The sequence below is a fragment of the Salarias fasciatus genome, chromosome 9, assembly GCF_902148845.1.
Source record: "Salarias fasciatus chromosome 9, fSalaFa1.1, whole genome shotgun sequence".
In the NCBI taxonomy this organism is placed as follows: domain Eukaryota; kingdom Metazoa; phylum Chordata; class Actinopteri; order Blenniiformes; family Blenniidae; genus Salarias; species Salarias fasciatus.
This window is the reverse complement of record NC_043753.1, coordinates 14,355,393-14,377,148: the sequence shown is the minus strand read 5'-3', so window position 1 is coordinate 14,377,148 and position 21,756 is coordinate 14,355,393. Positions and strand designations below refer to the sequence as shown.

The 21,756-nt window shown below is 42.1% G+C and overlaps 1 protein-coding gene across 2 annotated transcripts in view; it reads left to right on the top strand.

Moving 5' to 3' along the window:
• The first annotated feature begins 2,109 nt into the window (after nt 1-2,109).
• ctnnd2a (catenin (cadherin-associated protein), delta 2a) overlaps nt 2,110-21,756 on the top strand; it is a 245,157-nt gene continuing 225,510 nt past the window's right edge. For both annotated transcript variants that reach the window (XM_030099690.1, XM_030099689.1), the window contains exon 1: nt 2,110-2,341. The gene's annotated coding sequence lies outside the window, so the exon portion shown is untranslated. The remainder of the gene's footprint in view (nt 2,342-21,756) is intronic.

Here is a 21,756-nt window from a genome sequence, read left to right as displayed (position 1 = left end):
CACCACGCATGCTTTATCAAACTAATTTGACAAGTCAAAAATGTAGTTCCTTCTGAAAGGAGTGGCACAGCTGTTGTGAAAAGCAGAGTATTGAATAGAAGTCATAAACTAGACAGCATTTACAGTCAGCTGTGGCTTGAATATTGTTCTGCTGTCCCTTGTACATGAAGGTCCGTGTTACATCAGAGTGTGTGTGTGTGTGTGTGTGAGAGAGAGAGAGAGAGAGAGAGAGAGAGAGATGATGGAGTGCAGGTCAGGTAACATTACCATCATGAAAGAGCCCATGGGGGTCTTGGTTGTCATGGAGTGTGTGTGTGTGTGTGTGTGTGTGTGTGTGTGTGTGTGTGTGTGTGTGTGTGTGTGTGTGTGTGTGTGTGTGTGTGTGTGTGTACGGAAGAGGTTGGGGAATAGGAAAGTACAATAACAAAGGTGATCATATGAGCATTTTGTGTTATGTAATGGGATTCATCCTCTTCAATACCTTCTAGGATTAAGACTTAAAGACTTAAATACTTGTACAAAGGAATCAAATAACATTTGTGTTCGTGAAGTTAGGAGGGTTGTTTTGGCACAGACAACTTTCTAAATGGAATGCACATGTGTTTAGCCACATTAGGGAATGCACCTGGGAAATATCCACGATGTCTTCTGGGAATTCTCACAGGTTCACTGGTTGAAGAAGACAAGGCGATGTAAGGAGTCAACAAAGCTAGGGCGATAACACTGGACCGTCAGGAGGCCCAATCCAATCCAATCCAATCCAATCATTCCAGGATTATTCAGAAAGTTACCCACTGAGGGATCAATCTGCCCTGTGGAATGACATTTCCAGGTCTGAAAAACAAAAAGAAGAAAATAGTTTCATTTGTGAAAATAAGAGGAACTGTTCATAATTCACACTATGTTCAGTGAAGGTTGCACTGTTTCGACAGGAAAAGCAGACCGCACTGAGACCAAGAACTAGATAGCTGACTACAAAAACAAGCTGCTGTGAACAGTTGCTCTTCAGGAGCGCATTTACTTCAGGTTCGACTCCATACTGTGAGAGTAATTTTGTAAAATGATGCATGCTACAGGATGCAGAAATCATGGAGTTTGCCTTGTGACAAACTCTTGGCAAAGCTGGAATAAAGAGGATCACTGAGGAAAACAAGATTCAGGATACATTTTTAAAGGGAAATTGAACCATGGGTTTTGTTGGGAAAAAAATCCTTTAATTGCAAAAAAAAAAAAAAAAAAAAAAATCACAGCTTACATGGCACATGGCAGTCCTCAGGCCACATGTGTCCCCTGCTCCAATAGTTAGCCTGCAAGCTAATTTTACAAAAATTAATAATTGGCTGGATTCAAAGACCAGGACGATGGTTATTTGAAGCACTATTGAAATCACCTGAAATACCTGTATTACTGAATGCACTTTAAGGTAAAACTTATCTAATTCATGCATGTTGAGAAAAGTTACAGAGTTACAATTAGCTCGCTTCTAGCCATTAGTCATACTTGTTGTACATGTCCTAAATCATAATGTGGACTTTTCCCATCCCTGGCCTCCAAGCTGCAAACTGCAGAAATCATATGAAAAGGAAACTGCAACATACAGCATGGAATTCCAAATCTTTCAGCAGCTTTGCTGAATTAAGCACAAAGTCAAGTGATTTGTGAATGTTTTTTAGATGCAACAAAATAAAGGATAATTTCTGAGTTTTAAACATTTCACAGTTTGCTTCATGAAAACGACATATTATTGAAACGGCAGGAGATTATTTATTTATTTATTAAGTTCAGTTCCCTGGCACCTGAACTGAGTTTCGCATGTTCAACGTTTGGGATCATCCTGATAAACCACCCAAAGATGGCGCTCTACATCTTTATATGGCTGCCGTGCTGTGCGTGTGCGCGCATGTGCGCGAGCGGGTGCTGGAGCGAGACGGAGAGCTGCTGTCTGCCTCCTCTCCGGCGGTGTTGCCTCCCTGTCGCTGCAGTGCTTTGCTCCTCTCCTCTTTCTTTCTTTCTTTCCTCCTTCCTTCCTCGCTTCAGTAGCACGCGCCTCGCTTCCTCCTCTCCCTCACCCGTCTCCTCCTCAACCCCCTTTTTTTTCTTTTTTATTTTTTTGTTGTTGTTGTTTCTCCTCCACGCTGCGGATGCCTCAGCCTTGCACCCCCGCCCTGGCAGCATCCCGGCAAATGATCGTTCAATCCCTGGCAACTCCGGACGCAGGACGCAGCGAAAAGGCGCACCGCATCTGAGCCGAACACACTGCGGATTGACCGGGAAGAGAGGGGCGGAACCGGGGCAGCGGGGAAACCAGGAGACGCCTGACAGTGGCCGGGATCTCATTTCGGTAAGTCATCGCGTTGTTTTCACTGTCTGCTGTAGACTGACTTAACATGATGAGAGAGAGAGGAGAGAGAGAGGAGAGAGAGGGTGTCAGCTCTTTAAACGCCTGTATTTTTAGTCCTCTGTTTAAGGGATGCGCAGGAAATTTGGTGGTTACTTTTGGAGCCATCATTGGTGAATGGTTTTTGTGAAGCTGTCGGTTTCACCGTGGCGGGAAGCTGCACTTGAAAGTAGACTGTTCTCTGGTCAAACAGCACGCAACATATACTGGGCTCACCGCTGACCTAAATTCATAGTTGATTGTGCGTAAAAGTGCTTCAGAGGTGCACAAGGCAGCCTGTAAACAAAAGAGGAATGGTTGTTTATTCTTTACAACTTAAAAAAAAAATTTTGTTGAACAACCTGAAGTTAAATTGCCATCATATTGTTTCAAATATGTGGTGATTAAGTCATATTTTAATATATGTTTGAGTCACTCGGGTGTTATATGACATTGTCCTGCTTCCTCACGTCACATGGCCATCAAGTTTTTATGGGGCTGCACTTTATCTGTAAGTTTCTGGATCATCAGAGGTGATGCAAGGATAAGATTATGGGTGAGACTCCATACCTTTCCCACAGCCATACTTGTGCTTTGATCAATAGATATTTGTTGGGGTGGGGTGGGGGGGGTGGGGGTGGGGGTGATTGGGTGCTGGCAGTTTGTCAAGGACATACAATATATCCAGCAGATGATGTGGAGGAGAGAGGGAGGAAGAGGAAGAGGAGGAGGAGGAGGAGGAGGAGGAGGAGGGGGGATGCTCTTAGGCACGCTGTGGGTTCATGTTCAGCCTGCTGCATGTCAGCACTTGGGCAGGTGCGTGATGGACAGCTGAGGCACAGATGTGAAAGGGGAGAAAGGGTGTAAGCGTATGCTTTACATCACATCGAAACCCTTTGTCTGTGTTGCCTTGGAACTGCCAAACTTTGAGTTGAGACTTGCAGACCAGCAAACCTCCCCTGAGGACAGGTAAGCAGCTGTGTGATGGGGGGTGGGGGGGGGGGGGGGGGGGGATGCAGTCCCCTCTAATTCCCCTCAAACTGACCTCTCTGGTGGAGAAATGTAGGGACGGAGATTTTTCTTGCTCTCCCCTTTGTCCTGTACACACAACAGCTGCTGTATCTGACTTTACCGACGGCACTATCACACTCTTCTTGTCCGCATCTTCAAGAGGTTCAGTCGATCTATTTATTTTTTTGAAATTGTTGAAGGATAAGCGGCGTCACAAAAGAACTATCACTGTGGGAACTGTCTCAACATTTCTTACACACACACACATAGTCTCTCTAAATTTCCTAAAGATTAGCTTCCTTTATGTCCAGTGAATGTCTCCAGTGGGCATGAAAAGCCTCGTCCTTCATCGCGGACACAGATTAAGCTAATTCACACAGCAGCGCAGGCCTAATGCCTAATCACTATGCCGCGCTGGCAGAAGTGAACAGGCTCTGTACTGTGGTAGCTGAGAGAAGGAGAGAAAGACAGGGGGAGAGAGAGAGCGAGAGAGAGGGAAAGGGGGAAAGCTAGCCGCCGGTGCCTATTGATCGGACGGAGGGGCTGCTGGCAGTCTTCCACAGGATGGAGTGCTGACGACAGTCCAACGAGCTGCCTGGATGAGCTGGCCCGGCAGTTGGCTTAAACATGAAGTACTGCTGATGTGAAGGGAAGAGTTTGAATTATAGTTATCCTTTCCTTTGGAGTGGGGTCAGGGAGGATTTAAAATAAATGCTGCGAGTGTTGTGAATTACTTTCTTTAATCATGGAAGCAGTGAAAGTTGGGTGTGGTGTTTGAGCACTGGGGATGCTGAAATAGGTTATTCATGAGACAATAAATGTTGGGAGAAGATCCCTGGTGTGAGTTTGCATGTTCTCCCTGTGTGTGGGTGTGGGGTTCTGTGGACTGTTGCCCAGAATGTTCCCTGCTTTCACTCTTAATCATCTGGAAGCTGCTGCAGCTCACTGCGATTCTGAACTGGTAAAGTGATGTGGATGAATGGGGCTGTAGTAGAAGCCACATGAGGTGTCCTCTTAAATGCATGCAAAGGTGAGCCATACTAGAGAAAATGAGTGAAAGACGAGTGATTGAAGCCTGGAGCTGAATGCATGAATTCTTGACATTAGCAGTGACATTTTCTCTTATTCCCTATTCTCATCCCTCCATTATTTTATAACAAGGCAAAAGTTCTTGTCTGGGGTGGGACTCTCCATCTGTCTGTACTTGAACTTTTTTTTCAGAACTTTTCATAATTTATATGACATTGTGAGCCAGTGAACCAACTTAGTCTGAACAGGGAGCGTCTTACACAAGCAGGTTGCAGAGAAAATGACTCTTGACTTCAACATAGAGAAGGAGAACAAAGCTGGTTCTCTGATTATTGTTGTGTCTTCTTTTGTCTCACAAACGCACCAAACCCCATCAGTCCACATCAGAGAAATTAAGATGCTGATGTTTTGGTTTTATCATTGCACGCAGTTCAGGGATGGACAACTTTGATCATGGTGATATCATAATTTCATTTATTCATTCTGACATGAAGACGAGGACGAATTAAAAAGAGTGTTTAATGCTCTGAGTTCACATTTCACATGCTCTGCTGTCCTCTGTAGGCTGTTGATGTTTCCTCCATAAGTTCATTTAAATCCAATGTGTTTTGGCCTCCGGCGAGCAGTTGACAGTTGATCCACACTTGCCGATTGCATCGATTGCATATTCATGGGAACAGAGTAGGTGCTAATTGGCAGCCGCATTGTGCTCATCAATCAGATAACTTGATGTTCATGTTGGTGACTAAATGCTGATGAGCTCTTTTAAATGACATAAAGGAGTAGCGATGTGCCACCGCTAATGGACAATTTTACAATATCTCCATTACAGTGGAGCCGTTACAAGATCACATACATGTTCCACACCATTAAACTTGTAATATCACTCTTCTTTCCCTCAAGTGTGCGATGTGATGCATTCAGCATGATTATCTGATAGAGATATGTCCATGTAATATTGTAGATATTATACATATGGGCCCAGTTTGTCCACGTGGGTTAGATATGGAATAGTGCAATTATCTTTTCTTCACTATTATTAATCTGACTGATAATGAAATACACTGGCTGCTTCCCCCATCAGGAATATATTCACCGCTAGCCTGCGATACTGCTTTACAGAGCCTGGTGATTCTTAATTCTTTATACAGTCTTCTATGGAAATGAAATGAGTGTGTCTGGTATTTGTTTAATTGGGTATTTGAAGAAACATCTTCGTCTAATTAAAAAAAACAACAACTAAACATTGTGGTTGGCAAGCAACCTGTGGCTTTCCCAAACTCTAAATGGTTTTGCTAACATGTCACCGTTCGTGATTCTATTCATTTTGTTTCACAATTTCCAGATATACTCACAATATTCACCAGTTTGGGAAGAAACAGTGATTTTGTCGTCATTTCAGTGGTTAATTTAAAATGTTCTGCAGCAAACAGTTCAGCCACCAGTCATGCATTACTGATTTCTACCACAAGATGGTGTGGTGATTGACTTCAGTTTGCTGTTTGTAGATAAATCAGTAAATATGACTAACAGCTAAAAGTTCGAGAGCTCAGCAGAGTCACTAGTGCAAAAAAAAAAAAAAAAAAAAAAAGCTCTTCAATTATGGATATAGAAATAAAACCTTTAACCCACAGATGAATTAGTCAGTGTATGTAGGTCTTAAACATACTTTTCTTAAACTTAGACTTTTTTTTTCCACAACTGCATGAGTAGCATTGAATTGACTTTTGACAGTTTGACATGTGATTTGGTTCTTGTGCGTAGCTGTGCACAGTGTGCTTTAGTTTTCAAGCGAGGCTTTTTTCCAAGAGGAAGGTCTGAGTTCAAGGCCTCGTTCTGATTCCCGTTGTGTCCTTGAAGAGGACACAGAATCCCTCACAACTCAAAGCGTGTCGGTGTATCGCAGATCCTTTGGTCTCTCTTTAGGGGTCGGAAAGCAATGACAAAACGCTCCTTCGGGGCCAGGGATGATTTGGAAAAGGAAAAAAAAAAAAAAAAAAAAAAAAAAAAATATATATATATATATATATATATACTATTAAGCACATAAGCACACAGCATAACAAATCAACAGCCACCGAGGGAACAGCACTTGGAATATTGCACAAATAAGTTGTTGGGGTAGTAGAGGAAGGCTTTCTGCTGATGTGACAAGTCTTTCTTTATATGGCTCATGCACCATTAATGCATCCCCACCATCTGCTGACCTTGACATTAAAACCCAGAAAAAGAATGGGGAAATGTTTGTAGTGTGGAGGTGAATGGAGGGGATTGTGTCATTACATTAGGCTGGACCATGCAAATGAGATAAAATACATGGTACAACCTGGGTCTGGCATTATTTTGCCAGTAGGCTGAATGGAGAAAGAATTTTTGCAGGAGGCTATTTTTCCGTATTTCTTGAAGATGCGTGTCGAGCCAGTCTTCTGTGACGGCGCATGTTGGTATCATCTCCAAAAGTTGGGTCAAGCCTAGCCAGCAGGTGGCCATGCAGCTTTCCAAAGTGTCCTTGAGCATTTTATCCTCCTGTCAGTGCTGTTTCCCACACCTCCTTTTCTCACTGTAGAAGAGGGAAAGGTGGGGAAAAAAAAAAGTAGAGGAAGAAAAGTTGTCAAGTGTTAACAGTGCTTTGGATTTATGGCTCGATTTCCACTGATGCCACACACAGTAAAAAATATATAGTCTCACAGTGCTGGAAGGTGGTAAAAGGTAAAGCCGCTCATTTGCTGTGTGTTGTATGTAGTGATTAATGAGAAGATGAGAGAGAGAGAGAGAGAGAGAGAGAGAGAGAGAGAGAGAGAGAGAGAGAGGGATTGAGAGGGGGAGAGGTGTGGATGTCTACTGGTGTGTCTCCTCCACAGACTCTCCTCCCATCTCCTAATGAGCTCGCTGCAGATGGGACTCCCTCTGTCAGCCCGCTGCCCTCCTCTTCTCCTCTTCCTCCACTGCATCATCCCCCCCCCCCCCCCCCCCCCCCCCCCCCCCCGCATCCCCTTCCTCTTTAGTTCGGGAAAACAAAGAGGGAAGCAATGAAATGAAGGAGGGGAAAAAAAGAAGATTAGAGAAATAGGTGCTGTGATGAGGAAGTCAAACAAGGGAGAAGTTAAGGATGCAGGTCACAGAGGAGGGGAGTCTCAGACAGCGGTGAATGGTTGAAAAAGGTCGAGGGGGATGTCGGGTGTAATGAGGGTCGAGCAGTGGGGAATGGAGAGCCGGCGACGGAGCTTGTTTTGAGGAATGAAAGAGGCTTATCAGCAGTGAAAAGCATATGACGCAGAGTGAGAGATCAGGGATCGACTAATGCAGGAGTGATGGGGAAAATGTGAAGGAAGATGCTGCACAGCAGAGAAGTCCTTCGCATTAAAGCGGCTGTGTTTCAGGCAGGTTCTGCACGGGGAGCTGGATGCCCACGGTTTGCCTGGTTGTGATATCAAGGCTGTGCCTGCTGCCACACTGTACTGAATCGGTAATTGGCTCAGCTCGCCAGGTCTGCCAGAGTTAATTGAGCATCAGCGAAGAGCTGTAGCTCGAGCACAGATCATCTTGATTTCCCCAGGCAAAAATATCGCCCGAAATGTGTGCGGGGCGGTTATTCATGTTGTGTTACGTGTGCGGTGGTGGTGGTGATGGTGTTTATCAAATGTATGGGGACTCATCGTCAGGTTTTAAATGTTGAAGTGTAGCCCGAGTGTTACAGGTCATTTTAATTTAATGTTTTCACCACTGGTAATTTTTTTCTTATAGTAATTAAGGAAGAAATCAAGGACAGATCTATTTAGCGATCCACACAGAGTTGCTGGCATTGTAAAGTAATTACATTGTTTAAAAAAAGTAGAGGTAATGTAAAATATTATATTTTGAATTTTACTACTCTGTACAACAGAGAATAAGTTAGAAATGCATTATGGTCATGGTTTGGATTCATATACACAGGCCAGAGGTTATTTTGCCTACCTTGACATGTTTCGGCTGCCAAGCTGCAGCCTTCCTCAGAAGTGTCACGTTGTGTCACGAAATGCATTATAATGGGAAACTTTACATATTTTGAAAAGTGTCCGATAAAAGGGTCTTTCAGGGGGATGCCTTTTCAGTTTACATTTCTTTTCATTTTTTGAGAAAGCATCTATATGAGAGAGAGAGAGCGCCAATCCTTCCTGGTGTTGCTGCAACAGATCATATATGATCATCATGTCTGATTTGGCACGAGTTCTGAAATAAGTGGAAAACTAGGTGATTCAGGGAAAATAAGCACACGCATACAAATTCATGCTATTTATTATCTAAATGAATTGAAAGTGTAAGATGAATTTCAGAGCACAACCAAAAGTGTAACAGTTACGATAGCAGACTTGGGATGAGGGCTTACCAGATTATTTCAATGTTAGAAGCACAAGAACAGATGAAAAAGTCAAACTTTAACCTGCCCTGCTGGATGAGTGTTGCAGGGTGAACAAGAGTTTTCACAGTGAACAGTGATAACATATTAGTGTGTTTCAAGATGCAATTTCTTCATATTATGTCAAATTACTGCACAATAACTTTTAATTAAATACAGCAATGGTGGGAGAAAGATAAGTAGCAAAATGTTCTGACTGATATATATATATATATTTTTTTATACACTTCCTTGACTGCATGTACCTCTACTCTAGTTTATGTGAAAAATGTTTTGGCTGGTTGGTTAAATTCCTAAAGATGCTTAAAATGGATCGGGAGTGCTGCAGTGGCACACACTTGACGTAGTGCTGAACTGAAGAGGGCGTTAGAGCTGAAGTGAAGCTGTGTGTGTATGTGTGTGTGAGGGAGAGAGAGAGAGAGAGGAGTGAAAAAAGGTTTGGCATAATGATCGGTTGCGTGGCAGGAATCAGGGTGGTATATCCTTGTTGGCTTCATATAGTCTCTCTGCACAACACCGTAGTATTATCTTTCTGGCTGGTCAAGTGGGAAATAACACGTTTGATGGGATATGAACACCTGCGCCGGAATGTATGCGACTGTGTGGCCAATTGTGTGTGTGTATCTCTGTGTGTGTGTGTGTGTGTGTGTGTGTGTGTGTATTTCATTTTCTCTTTTAACTTGCACATCATTATTTTATTTTGCTAAAGAAGAAAAATGCTAATGATCTGAAACACCTTAGATGAGGTGCAGCTGCTGCGCTGTGTCAGATTCATTTTAGCTGAGCTGACACACACAAGCCAGTCTGATCCCAGCGGTACCGGGCCGGTAAATTATGTCATAACATAAAGACATCAACAGCTTAAAAAGTTCAGTGCAAACAAATCACAAGTAGAATCTGAAAAAAAGTTGATGGGTTTCTTTAATAGAATGTGTATGATCTTCAGTTCAGCAGTGAGCGCCACCTGCAGGTGAGGAAAGTCCAAAGTGGTACTCGGATAAACTTGCGGCACCATCAATGAAACTAAGCCTAATTAATAATATAAATCAGTTTGATGTTACAAAGCTTCACTTTACAGAGAATTCATTTAGACCCTTTGAGGAAAAAAAACATTCATAGAAATGTTCTTGCTCGGCATGCAAATTTACATCTGCTTACTTTTAAGCAGATGTTTAGTCGAGTAAAAACCCCACATGTTGGAAATCGAGCCGCTTGCAAACTCTGGTGGTAGTTTCATCACCGAGAGAGGAGAGTGAAGATGAAATAAGTTGGACAGAGCTTAAAATCTTCTTCACAAGAATAAACAAGCAGAAAAGTTGTTTTTGCTTTTGAAAGTTGAAAATGTTACTTTCTGAGTTCTCAGGCTAATTAAACCAAATAAAAGTTTAGTTACTTTCACAAATGTGGTTTCATAAAGTCACAGTTTTCCATGTTTGTTTTATCCGTCTTCTGCAACCCAACTGCAACACAAACATGCTGAGTTTTTCGAAAATGATGCGATATACCTATCTGAACATATAAATCTGAATTAGTGTCACCCATGTAGAAGTCTTTATTTAAATGGAAATAAAAGCAAAGGGATAAAATACCCTCACAAAAAAAGAAAAAAAAAAAGTGAAAATTATGTGACACAATTATCACCATAGTGATTTTGTAAATATCAGCAGGATTCAACACACTTTTGGCACGAGACACCTGCTCACGGGTAAGTCACACTCCCTTTAATCAAACCTCACCCCACTTAAAAGGAAGCTTCAAAGCCCCTCGTCTCCTCCGCATGTTCTTAGGAAAAAACACACATCATTGTAACGTAAAGAAATGAGAGCGTCTCTCCAAATAAATACAAGTGAAATCATTTAGGACACTTAGAATATTTGATTATGATGTTCTGATCAAACTCATAGTGTGACCTAAAATATTTTATTTTAGAAGCTTAATTTTATCTGGCATTCACATCGATGGAAAAGTTCCTTTCCAGTTACCTGCATTTCCTTTCAAAGGTTGCCCGGTGTGACTTGAAATGGATTTTTTTAGAGGCGTCACTCTTCTTCAACATAAAAAACGTACTCTTTGCAAATAAAATCAGTATTGCCCTTTCCAAAAAACGCCAAAAAAAAACATCATATTGCTTTTCCTTGCTTTATTCCCGACTAGATCTCGAATAATATGTGATCCTTTATCGTCTCCCTCACGCGCACACGCGCACGAAATGGTGTTTGTATCTTAAAAGCTTGAGGCGAGCCAAGTGGTATAAATGCCATCCCCCATGCCTGTGGTTGGATCAGCAGACAGCCCATCTGCAGCGCACGCTGATTCTTATCAGCTGTGCATTACTGGGGCTACTTCCACCTGCCAGTCAAACTCTTCCTCACATCTGCAGAAACGATGCAATTGAGATGACGGCAGGAGGGGGGGGGGGGAACAGAACAAAAAATAGATAGGAATCTGACCAATATAGCTCATTTATGGATCGAGGCGCCTTGGTTTATTGGCCCGGCTGTGCAGGGTTTATGTGCGTGTGGATTTGTGTCCTCTTGGATCAATGGAGGAGAGAAAAAAGACGGAGAGATTGACATGAGAGATCACAGAGGCAGTAAAAGGAAGAGGTCGACGTGCGAGGAAGACAGGGAAGAAGTTGAAAGGTGCTTTTGGAAAAAAAAGAAAAAAAACAGAAATGCTACATGACATCGGTGGCAGCAGCCACCTGTAGAACGCAGACCTACACGATTTTGCAAGGAGGATGCGGCTGCGAGTCTGAAAGAAGAGCAGCAGCTGAAATAATGTTTTGACCACGGGGCGTTTTATTAGCTTGTTTATTGATGTGTGTTGACACTGGAGAGCTACATCCACAGTCGAGCCTCAGCTCCTGCTGTCCACATTATTCGATTTCATTTCACAGTCCCTGAGCTAACAAAGGCAGGTTTTTCTGTCTCGCTCCACGTTGTGCTCGTGTCGGGGTAGGCTGCGCATGCTTCGCCCTGATATTCTGCGTTTTTATTTATGTCCGGTTCCTCCTGGGGCATCCTTTGTTATCCGGCGTGCCCGACGACAAAATGCCCTCTCTTAACATAGCGGCGTGCAGAGCGGGTTCCCTCTGTTTGCTGGTGTTGGATTACAAACACGACAAGCTCCCCCACGCTCTGCGAAGCCTCATCTGAATGTGGAGTTATGCAAGAATAGAGATGGATGAAGATAAAGGTGCACGTCTTGTGTCACTGGTGCTGATCCATGAATTATAAATCACAGGCTTCGGGAAGAGAAACGCTGCTTGTTAAGATCTCTAAGTAAGCAAGTGGTGCTTGAGGTGCGCGGCAATTGAGTGAAATTCTTCTGACTGGATAACGCCAATTTTCTGCAAAGGCTGCAGGTTGTCGGTGCAGAAAACTTTGAAAAAGACAATTAAAAATCGTCCTCCATAACTCTGGCATACCTGTTTTGTTTCCTCAGTGTGTATATCTCTCAGCTGCGGGATCAGAGCGTGGAGTTCTCGGATGTTGTAACATGCCCCCTTGGTCTTGCGTATGGCGCGCTGTGTGCTTCGTCCAAATGCTCTGAACACGACGCGCTTTCTTAATGGCCGCAGTCCTCTTTACTCAGGGATGGCAGCCTAAGATCAAAAACAAACCTTTATAACGAAACGATAAAGGGAACAAAGCCAGTTCAAGCGTACTTTTCTGAGAGTTAAATTTCTACACAACAAAGAAAAAAAATAATCTAAAGGCATAGATTGAATGTACTAATTAGGGATTTGAAGCTTTGAGGAGTGTATTTTTTTTTTTAATATTATGAAATTATTTAACAATGCCACTTTCCTCAACATATAAAGCATTTAGTAGAGATGTACACAGCTGTGAGCTCAATTACCGCAGCAGAATTGTTACTCATTTAACATCAGATTTCATAATAAATAACATGTGATGCTACTTCTTCATTCTCTGTGATATCATGGATATACTAGTGCAGGAACCCCGACTATAGCCAGCCCGGAGAACTGCAAGTGCCCATTAATTTCACTCATCTGTCTTCTGTGGGTTGCATCTGCTATGTATAATTCATCAAGTAACTCTCTGTTGATATCCGCATATAAATTAACTTAGATATTGTGCAGCTCATGAATTTCTAATGACGTATGTACACAGCGGCACCATAGTAGTACATCAGCCTCCGCCGTCTCCTGCTCTGCAAGAAAACCGACTGAAAAACATTTTGTTTTGGAACGATTTCAGTGATGAAATTGGTTTAAAAAAAAAAAAAAAATCGGAAAATAGAGGCCCACGGGCTTTTAGTGAAATGTTCATGAAGCAAAGCCACCCCTCACTGGTGAATGCACCAATTATGGCAGGAGTCTGCTGGGTGTATTTTGAGATTTGGTGGAGACCAAACCTTGGGAACAGACAGCGAAAACAAAGTGGGACTTCTTGATTGTATCTGTTGCCAGCACCGTTTGATGGCAATGACAGAAAAAAATACATTGGGAAGAAGAAAAAAAGAGTGTTGGAGGTTTTATTGTTTTAACTAAAAATTCGGAGGCTGATTGAACCCATGCGTGGGCAACTGAAAAGTCTCATTAAAAAAAAAATCTCACAAAGCAACGGTGACTTGGTCTTTAAGTCGTTTTGTCTGTAATTTCATTGTTACAGCGATTTTTTTTTTTTTTTCTTGGCTTTTTCTGCATGTGTCATATCGGCATGTGTTGCTTTGGAACTTTCAGACTCTTGTATTCGGGGATTGTTTTAAGCAAACCAAACAAATTCTGCTCACACGCTCTTTATGAGAAACCACAGTCATTTGCAAAGACAAGCTACCCCTCGCTGTTGTTTAGGCCAATTAGGCTCAAAATCTGCCGAGCTTGGGCATGTGCCAGAGATCTGGAGTGAATGTCTTTATGTGTCAAAGAGACGCTTTTGAAAGGGATTGAGAAAAAAAAAAAAAGGGGGCTTGCTGATTTCCAGAAATGCACAGAAATGGCAAACACACCCGTTTCTGTCTCTCTCATCTTTCCTTTTCTTTTCTTTGCTCGCTTTTTCTCTGCGGACCGCAGAAGAGACAAGACGACACATTTTCCAAAACCAAGAGACAAACAATTGATTATATACGCTGTCGTTGTGACAAAATTCCACTTTACAGCCACGCAACAGCACAAACACACACACACACACACACACGCACAGACGTGCAGATTGCAGGGAAGCGGAGCCAGAACGCTGTAGAGGTGGGAGAGTTGTTAGTTACTCCCTGCTGCACTGCTGCCACTTTGCTTACATGATATTAATTCTGATAATTTCACCCGCGCTGCAGACAGGGGATGATGGAAGGTGTTTGCTCACTGGAACCTTTGGCTTGTGTAAGTTTTTACTCCGAAATGGACTGTATGTTCCTCTCCAATAGAATAAAATGAAATGGTATTGATTTCGCAGGCGCAGTGAGCAATGCCAGAGATTACATTTATTGTAAGCAGGCTGCCCTGGCTGCGCTGCTTCATTGGGTAGATGGTCAATATTAGTATTTCCAGAATCAAAAGGTCACATTTAAATAATAGTTGCGATTTTTACTGTACAGCATTTATTATTTATGAGGGCCTTAGCATGCCAGGATCGGAATGGCTCTAAAATAGTAAATTTTTCCTCTAGCGTTATACCGCTCTGCCGCTTAAGAAGGTCAGAAGTTAAGTCAATGTCTCGATTAAACACACATATTTTTCCAGTTATATATTATCTACATTTCCACCAGCCTTTTTTTGTTTTTCCATCATGTTCTTCCACGAGTGCATTAAAAAGGAGGATGTGAAGAAATAATACTTCGATGCGATTTTTATTCCCCTAAAGGTTAGAAAATGAGACTTGATTGCAGCCTCTTCTTCACTGATGTGTGACAAGTGTGCTGAACTGCTAAATAATCAGGGATCACAAGGTCTAATGAAACCAAAGACGCAGTGAGGTGCAGGGCTTTGATCTCTCGCAGGCTCCTAGCCCGCTAGCGCACCGAGCCGTAAACTGTTATGATGATGGGAGAGCGGGTGAGCCAAGAGTGGAAGTTTTTAGATCTCGTCAAGTGTTTCCAAGTGTTACATCACTTCCATGTCTTTCACCAGGAGAGTATTGCAGCAAACCATGCTTTAAGAGCAGTCAGTTCTCTTTTTTCCCTCCATATAGTGTGATTTGAATGGGTCAGTGAAGTGAGTTTTGTGAAGGAGACACACCTGCACACACACTATGACCACTCACGGGCCTACAACAGACACATACATGCATTTGCATAGTTTTTTTTTTTTTTCTCCTGCCATGTATAAAGCGTAGGATGTTCTGCTCTCACACTGTGCAGCGAATTGAATTTCCATTCTCTCATGGTTAGTCAGGCAGTGTTACTTTTGTTCCCATTAAGGCACATTCAGCCGGGCAGCAGGAGGCCAGACGGCGTACAGAGGTCTCCACCGGCTCCTCGCCACCAGCCGAGGCTCGTGGCCCTCAGCCGCATGTCCAGCTGTGGCGTCTCTTTGTTGGCTGACTGGTGAAAACGGAGTGGAAATGGCTCCGTGGTGTCTGGCTCATGCACGAGCTGTGGGTGGATCCGACACACACACACACACACACACACACACACACACACAAGTACATAAGCGCACACATGCACAAAGAGTAAATGTATCAAAGTGTAATTATCTCTTTTTTTTGGGGGGTGGGGGGGTATACACTCAATGCCTTGTTTATTTATTTATTTATTTTTGTTGTTGTCATATGCACCGCAGGCTAAATTAAGGGTCAGCAGGTTGCCAGCGCGGGTCACTGGTGTCAGTGTCCAGTTGTGGTGAAACCATGGTAACTATTAGACGGATTGATTCGGTTGCTATGGCAGCACAAATATTAGTTTCTCACTGCATGGAGGAAGTGACAAAATGGCAAAGTAGAGGGAGGGGATATTTCTTTGTGTCAGTACTTTTTTTTATTTTTTGTCAATACCCCCAAAGTACTGATCCAGTCTGATCAATAATAGACTCATTGATGTAGAGAATTGGTTTTAGTGGAGAGTCTGCAGGGTTTGCTGGCACGTGAACAAAAGGAAACACTGTATTTCTTCAAGACCCAGTGAAAACCACATTTCTGCAGTTTTTTCAGATTCTATCATTATTACTATGTCGCTTGTTCCAGTCAATTATCAAAGATGTTCAACAGAGTGTTCTCACATCAGATTGTCTCCTTTTGTTTTCCTGCTAAAATGGTGTCAAATGTCTGTCAGCTCGTTTTGCAGCCAGTAGAAATGTTTAATTTCTCCCCTAACACTGTGATGCAAATGTGCTTTTGCTGGATGTTTCCTCTGCACAAAGAGCGGCACTGGCTTCAGGCTTCGTCTAACCAAACTTTAGAGTGATTATCTCATAAAAAATGTGAATCAAATCTGTTAAACAGTCAGACTTTTACTGCAAATACAGAAACCACAGAAAAAAATGTCACTTTGACATCTGTTTTTACAAGATTTGTCATTTTCTATCTTATTCCTGTCTCTTTATATTTGTATAAGAATCTTTCGGATTTTTTCATCTGATGAAAAACTGTAGATACACAATCAAAATAGAATGGCAAAAGTAGATATAGTTTCATTTTTTTCCATGATAGAACAGTGTAAAAGTAAAAAATGGCTCTTTGAAGGATATTTTGTCGAGGCTGTTTTTATTCCTTGAGCCCACAGCTTCAAATATTTCTGCTGAAAAAGATCATATAGAAGAATGATGATTTTGTCAAAGTAAAAAGTATGGAGTAAAATCCTAAGTTAGATTTTAAAAATACCCTAAAAAGAGAGACGACTCAAATTTCTTTTAAAGTTAGATCAGCAGACATGTCTTTAATGGTTGAGAGTTTGTCTGTTGTGACTCACTGCAGCTTAAAAATGTGTTTGTTAGTACATCTGCAGAGTGAACGCTTGGGTGGTTGGGCTAATCACGTCTTCAAAAAAAAATCTAATCCAAATCTATCCATAATGAGCTGTACCTATAACATAATTCTGCTTTTTTTTTTTTTTTTGTATCATGATTTTCTGTTCAGGATAGTTTTACTTGAAAATTTCCACAATATTCATAACAAAACAGCACAATAATGCTGGCGTAGTTTCGTGCCTTTGTTTCGTTGGTGCAGTTGGACACTAGTTCAAGTCGAGTCATACTTCGTTTTTTCGGTTTGTTTTTTGTTTCCATTCCCGACGGAGCCTTTATTTATTCATCCAATACAGACAACACAGCAAATGCCAGCCATTTGTGACAACAAGTTGTTGTTTATTTGAATTTTTACTCTACTTGGATCTTAATTGTTTTAATTACTTAGAATTGTTGCTACTTCTTTGTCCCATCATGCATGTTGTTTGCCTTTTTTTTTTTTAACATTGACAACATAATAATGTTTGCATAGTAATTATTGACGAAGTTCAACCACAAAGTTTGAGGGCATTGTACCTTGGTCGTTCAGTCCTGTGTTGAGCTCCTGATGCTCGACTTTTATCAACAGTGCTTAAACTCAATGTATTCGACCGAGTCAACCCTCAAACAGCCTCAGTCGTTTGGCTCTTCTTTTTAGGCAAGCCACCCGACTGTAGAAAAGCTTCAAGGTAAAGTACATTCCTCCCTCTTTCAATCTTTTTCCTGCCAAGCAATGTTTCTTTCTGTCTGCTCTCTGTTTCCCGATCACCCCCTCCACACACATATATACACTCTTAAAAGTCACACTGACACCAGCTTTGTAACTTTCTGGTATAACATGTGTCTCCTTGAGTAGTTATTGATGCTAGCCTGATCGCAGAGTCACAGGAATGAGAGAGAAAGACTTAACCCTGTTGATGAAAAGTCATGAAATAACTTGAATTCGACTTGACAGGATCTTAAAAAAGTCATGTTGGGAGCAATAGTTTTGGTTCATCCCATTGTTTTTAGTTCTACTGCAATGCAATGGATTTATAATGAATCAAGTATTCCTCGTTTAGTGTTTGTGTGTCATTGGTTTTGTGGAAAGATGTTTGGAAAGCATGAGTCAGGGAAAAAAACAATGTCTCATGACTTGGCTTACTTTATTCAGATCAGACAGAGCGCTCCATGTTTGGCTTTGAAATTGCAGATGTACTGTACATGAACATGCGCACACATACACACACATTCACACTCGGCAGACAAACCAGCTGCCCCAAGGCCTTTTGGCTTGTGAAAGGGTACAGAGAACTCTATTGTTTTCTCTGTGATTCAGTTATTACACAGAGATTAACACAGTGAAACTCATCTGGGCCACCCAGGGGCTTTGGACCTAAAGAGAGGGAGCACCGAACGCTCTTATCTCTCTCACTTTTTTTCGCTCCGTCTCGTCGTATTGCCCTGTAATTCGCCACCATTCCGACACACACACACACACACACACACACCCACACTTTCACATGATGTTAGGCACTTATTCAGGGATTGCCAAACAGTCACAATTATGGCTGAACATGGCATTTTCACCAGACACACACACACACACACATACACACACACACACACACACACACACACACACACACACACACACACACACACACACACACACACTGCTCATGCATTGGGTTAGAGGAATGTGTTCTGTGGCTGATAAGGAGTAGAATGGGACAACAACACTGGCGCTGAAATGCCAGCACAGCAGCCGTTCTTTCAGGCACGTATCTGCTTCGCACATTCCAACACTTTATATACATATGCAGACACACACACTCGTGCACACGCACACGCGAGTCATATACACCTGTTTTTTGTATTACTCCTGTTGAAGAGGCAGACTCTACTTTATGGGTGTGGCTGCAAATGAGCAACATTATAAAGCTCAAAAACAAATTAAAACTATGATGAGAATAAATCTTCATGAAAAAAAAAACACCGTATAAGAAGTAGAACTCTTCTGAAGATGAATCTCCCACAGGAGAGCGTGCGACATGAGTACATAAAAGAAAGAAAGAGAGGCAAGAGGCAGAGATAAGGAGTGATGCAGGTCGGTGGTGAGAGATGTTGTGGGAGTGACAGCGAGAGAGAGAAAGTGAAAGGGAGGGAGGGGGGGAGAGCTGGAGGATGACATCATGCTGATAGGAGGGAGGCAGCAGAGTCCCAGTGGGATCTCCCTGCCTCTGACAGATGTACGGCATCTCAGTGGGATCAAACACAACCAACAGGCAGACTCGCAGCTGAGAGCAGCTGGAAGCTCACGGAAATAACAGCCGAGCCTTCCGCGTGTGTCTTCGCTCCACGTGCGCGCGCGTGCACACGGGTGTCACCTCTTCACATCTACGCATCACACATCAGATGGTGCCAGTATGTTTTGTTGCCAATTAAACAAACCTCACAACATGCAAGATTGATTGCTCTGATTTTCTCTTTGCTGTACCATTTAAAAAATAAAAAAGGTTTATTCATAAATAATGTCCCGGTATTCAGGTTTGTCAGTGAGAAGTGAATGATATGTTATGATTAATGACAACTCCAGTGTTGTTGTGTTACATAGTGAAAAAGAGACTGCAGAGGTGGGGTTTTTAAAACTAACAATTGACGCCACACAATGTTTCTGGACATAGATACTGTGTTTTTTGTGTGATTTTTAAACACAGTCCCTATTAAAGAAATGATAGGTATATAAATAGAAAGAAAATATATATATATATATATAATGACAGATGGGGCCACCAATCTTTGGACTGAAGATGACCCACTCTATCAGCTGAGCCATAGTTGTCCCAGGTGAAAGCTTGCAAGGCTTACAGAAAGTAAAAATTGAGAGCATTTGGTGTTACACCACATTATTTTCAATTAGAGTATTGGCATTATTGTGTTTCAAAACCTTAACGTTGACAAATGTCCTTTGCTGTTGTCTCGCTGGACTGCTGGAGGAGTCGCAACAGGAATTTAATAGTCATTTATATCACTTCCAGTGGCGGATCTATACAGAGAAAACTATGTACAGTGTTCTTAAGAGTATAAAAAAACTTGTTTTTTGCACAGTCACAAACTTTTAGGAATGGCTAATGCTGTCACTGTATGTTAAAGCATGGGCAAAACAGCGTTCATGCTTCAGTGCTGAGAGCTTCCAGTGCTTTTAAACAAAACAAAGAAAGCCTGTATTTAGCCAGGTGAGTCCCATTGTGACTGCAAGATCTCTTTTTCAAGGGGAACCCTGGCTAAGACGGCTGCAGCGCCAAGCACGATCGCTCGCAGCTTCTGTCACCTCATGTAAATTATATGCATACAATTTCAAGGTTGTGAGAGCTAGGAAGTGCAAATATTCACACTCCTGATCTCTCTTACCCCGTCTGAAGGGGCACACTTCCTGTTCCACAGCACAGCTGCTACACTGTGGCTTTATAGGTTTCATACTGCGGTAAACTCCACAGAAGACTCTGCTACGGATTGCAATAATAAAACTTTATATTGTGGTAAGCTGTGGTAACATTGTAAATGGGAAACTGCTGCAGTGGATGGAGTGGAATGGCAATGTGTGTGACTTATGAGTCACAGTCCAAACAGCTCTGTGCCCACAGTGTCCTTTTATAGAAGGGGTTTAACATATTACCGGTATGTGCGTCACAGAAATGCTCAATTTGTACTACAATGTCACAGATTATGTTTACCTTTAAAGAAATATGCAAGTGAGGTATTTTTCTACTTTAAGAAAATTGCATTTAGTGTTTGGCAGTCATTTTTTTTTTTTTTCAATGAATGGAATGCTGTTCAAATGCCTGGTTTTGAGTCGTGACAGCATCAGAAATGCGGAGGTGCCATGTCAAGGGCACGTAGAGGTATGCACTTTCTGGATTAAACTGGTTAGGCAGTGTATTCATTCAGTATGGTTTATGAATTGGCTATTTACGAAACAAATTGAAACAATGTGCATTTTCTTGTGAATATGTCAAAAAAAAAATTGTGTTTGACACCTGCAGGAGTTCACATGATCGTCAGACCGCAGAAGGGTATCTGTGGAGGTTTCTGTCTTCATGACCCTTGTTTCCCTCTCATTTCTCTTTGTTGCTTTCATTTATCCTGCCTTTGTCATATTGTTTTTTTTCGTCTTGGTCCTTTTCATAATTTTCTTTTAAGAATTCTGTCTAGCTTGTTCATAACAGTGACCTGAGAGCGTTGATCTCTCACACTCTTTATTGAGTGGAGGCAAAGGTGACGTCACACTGCAATTGGAGAAAAAAGTGCACAAATGAATAACAAAAAAAGTAACAGCGGGAAGCTTTTCAAAAGGAAGAGGGAGACGAGTTTATCCAAACACAATTTGTGCAAAGATCCAAACATTTTGAGCTTTATGACTTGTGAAACTAATAAAAACCTGAATCAGATATGAGGTGACCACCCATTTTTCTTTGGCGTTGTATCGGATTTTCCCTTTTGGTCCCTGTCACAGAGAAATGCACTGTTTCATAAGATCAGAGGCTGACTCAGGCCTGCTGTCTCAGAGATAACAGCCAGGTAAATGTTGGTTCCTGTCTGCTTTGAATGCCAGTCCTATCATCACATACGAGAGCGCATGATGACAGTCATGGTCAAGGTTATCGCCTGATCCCACCAAACCCTCATTACTCTCTGTCCATGTAATGTCTTTTTTCCTCCTCCCGTCCTATATCGAATCCCTGTTCTTCGTGTCTTCGTGTTTATAACTGGATGTGGTTTCGCTGCTTTTAGAAACACTTCTCTCAATTTAGTCACACTCAACCTTCCTCCGTCAGTGCTGCTGGAGCTGCAGGTAATTTTTAGCATTAACAGGTTAGTGCTGAGGGAAAGTCAGCGACTCAGATGATAATTGTGAAGAAGTGGGTGAGTGATGCCTCAAGAGTGATGCACTCCGGCAGCATTTTCTTTGGATTTCGAGCACTTTAGAGGATAATGCTGTCTTGCGTTGCATACATGGACATATTTATATCTGAATATGCAATCAGAAGTAGTGGCTAT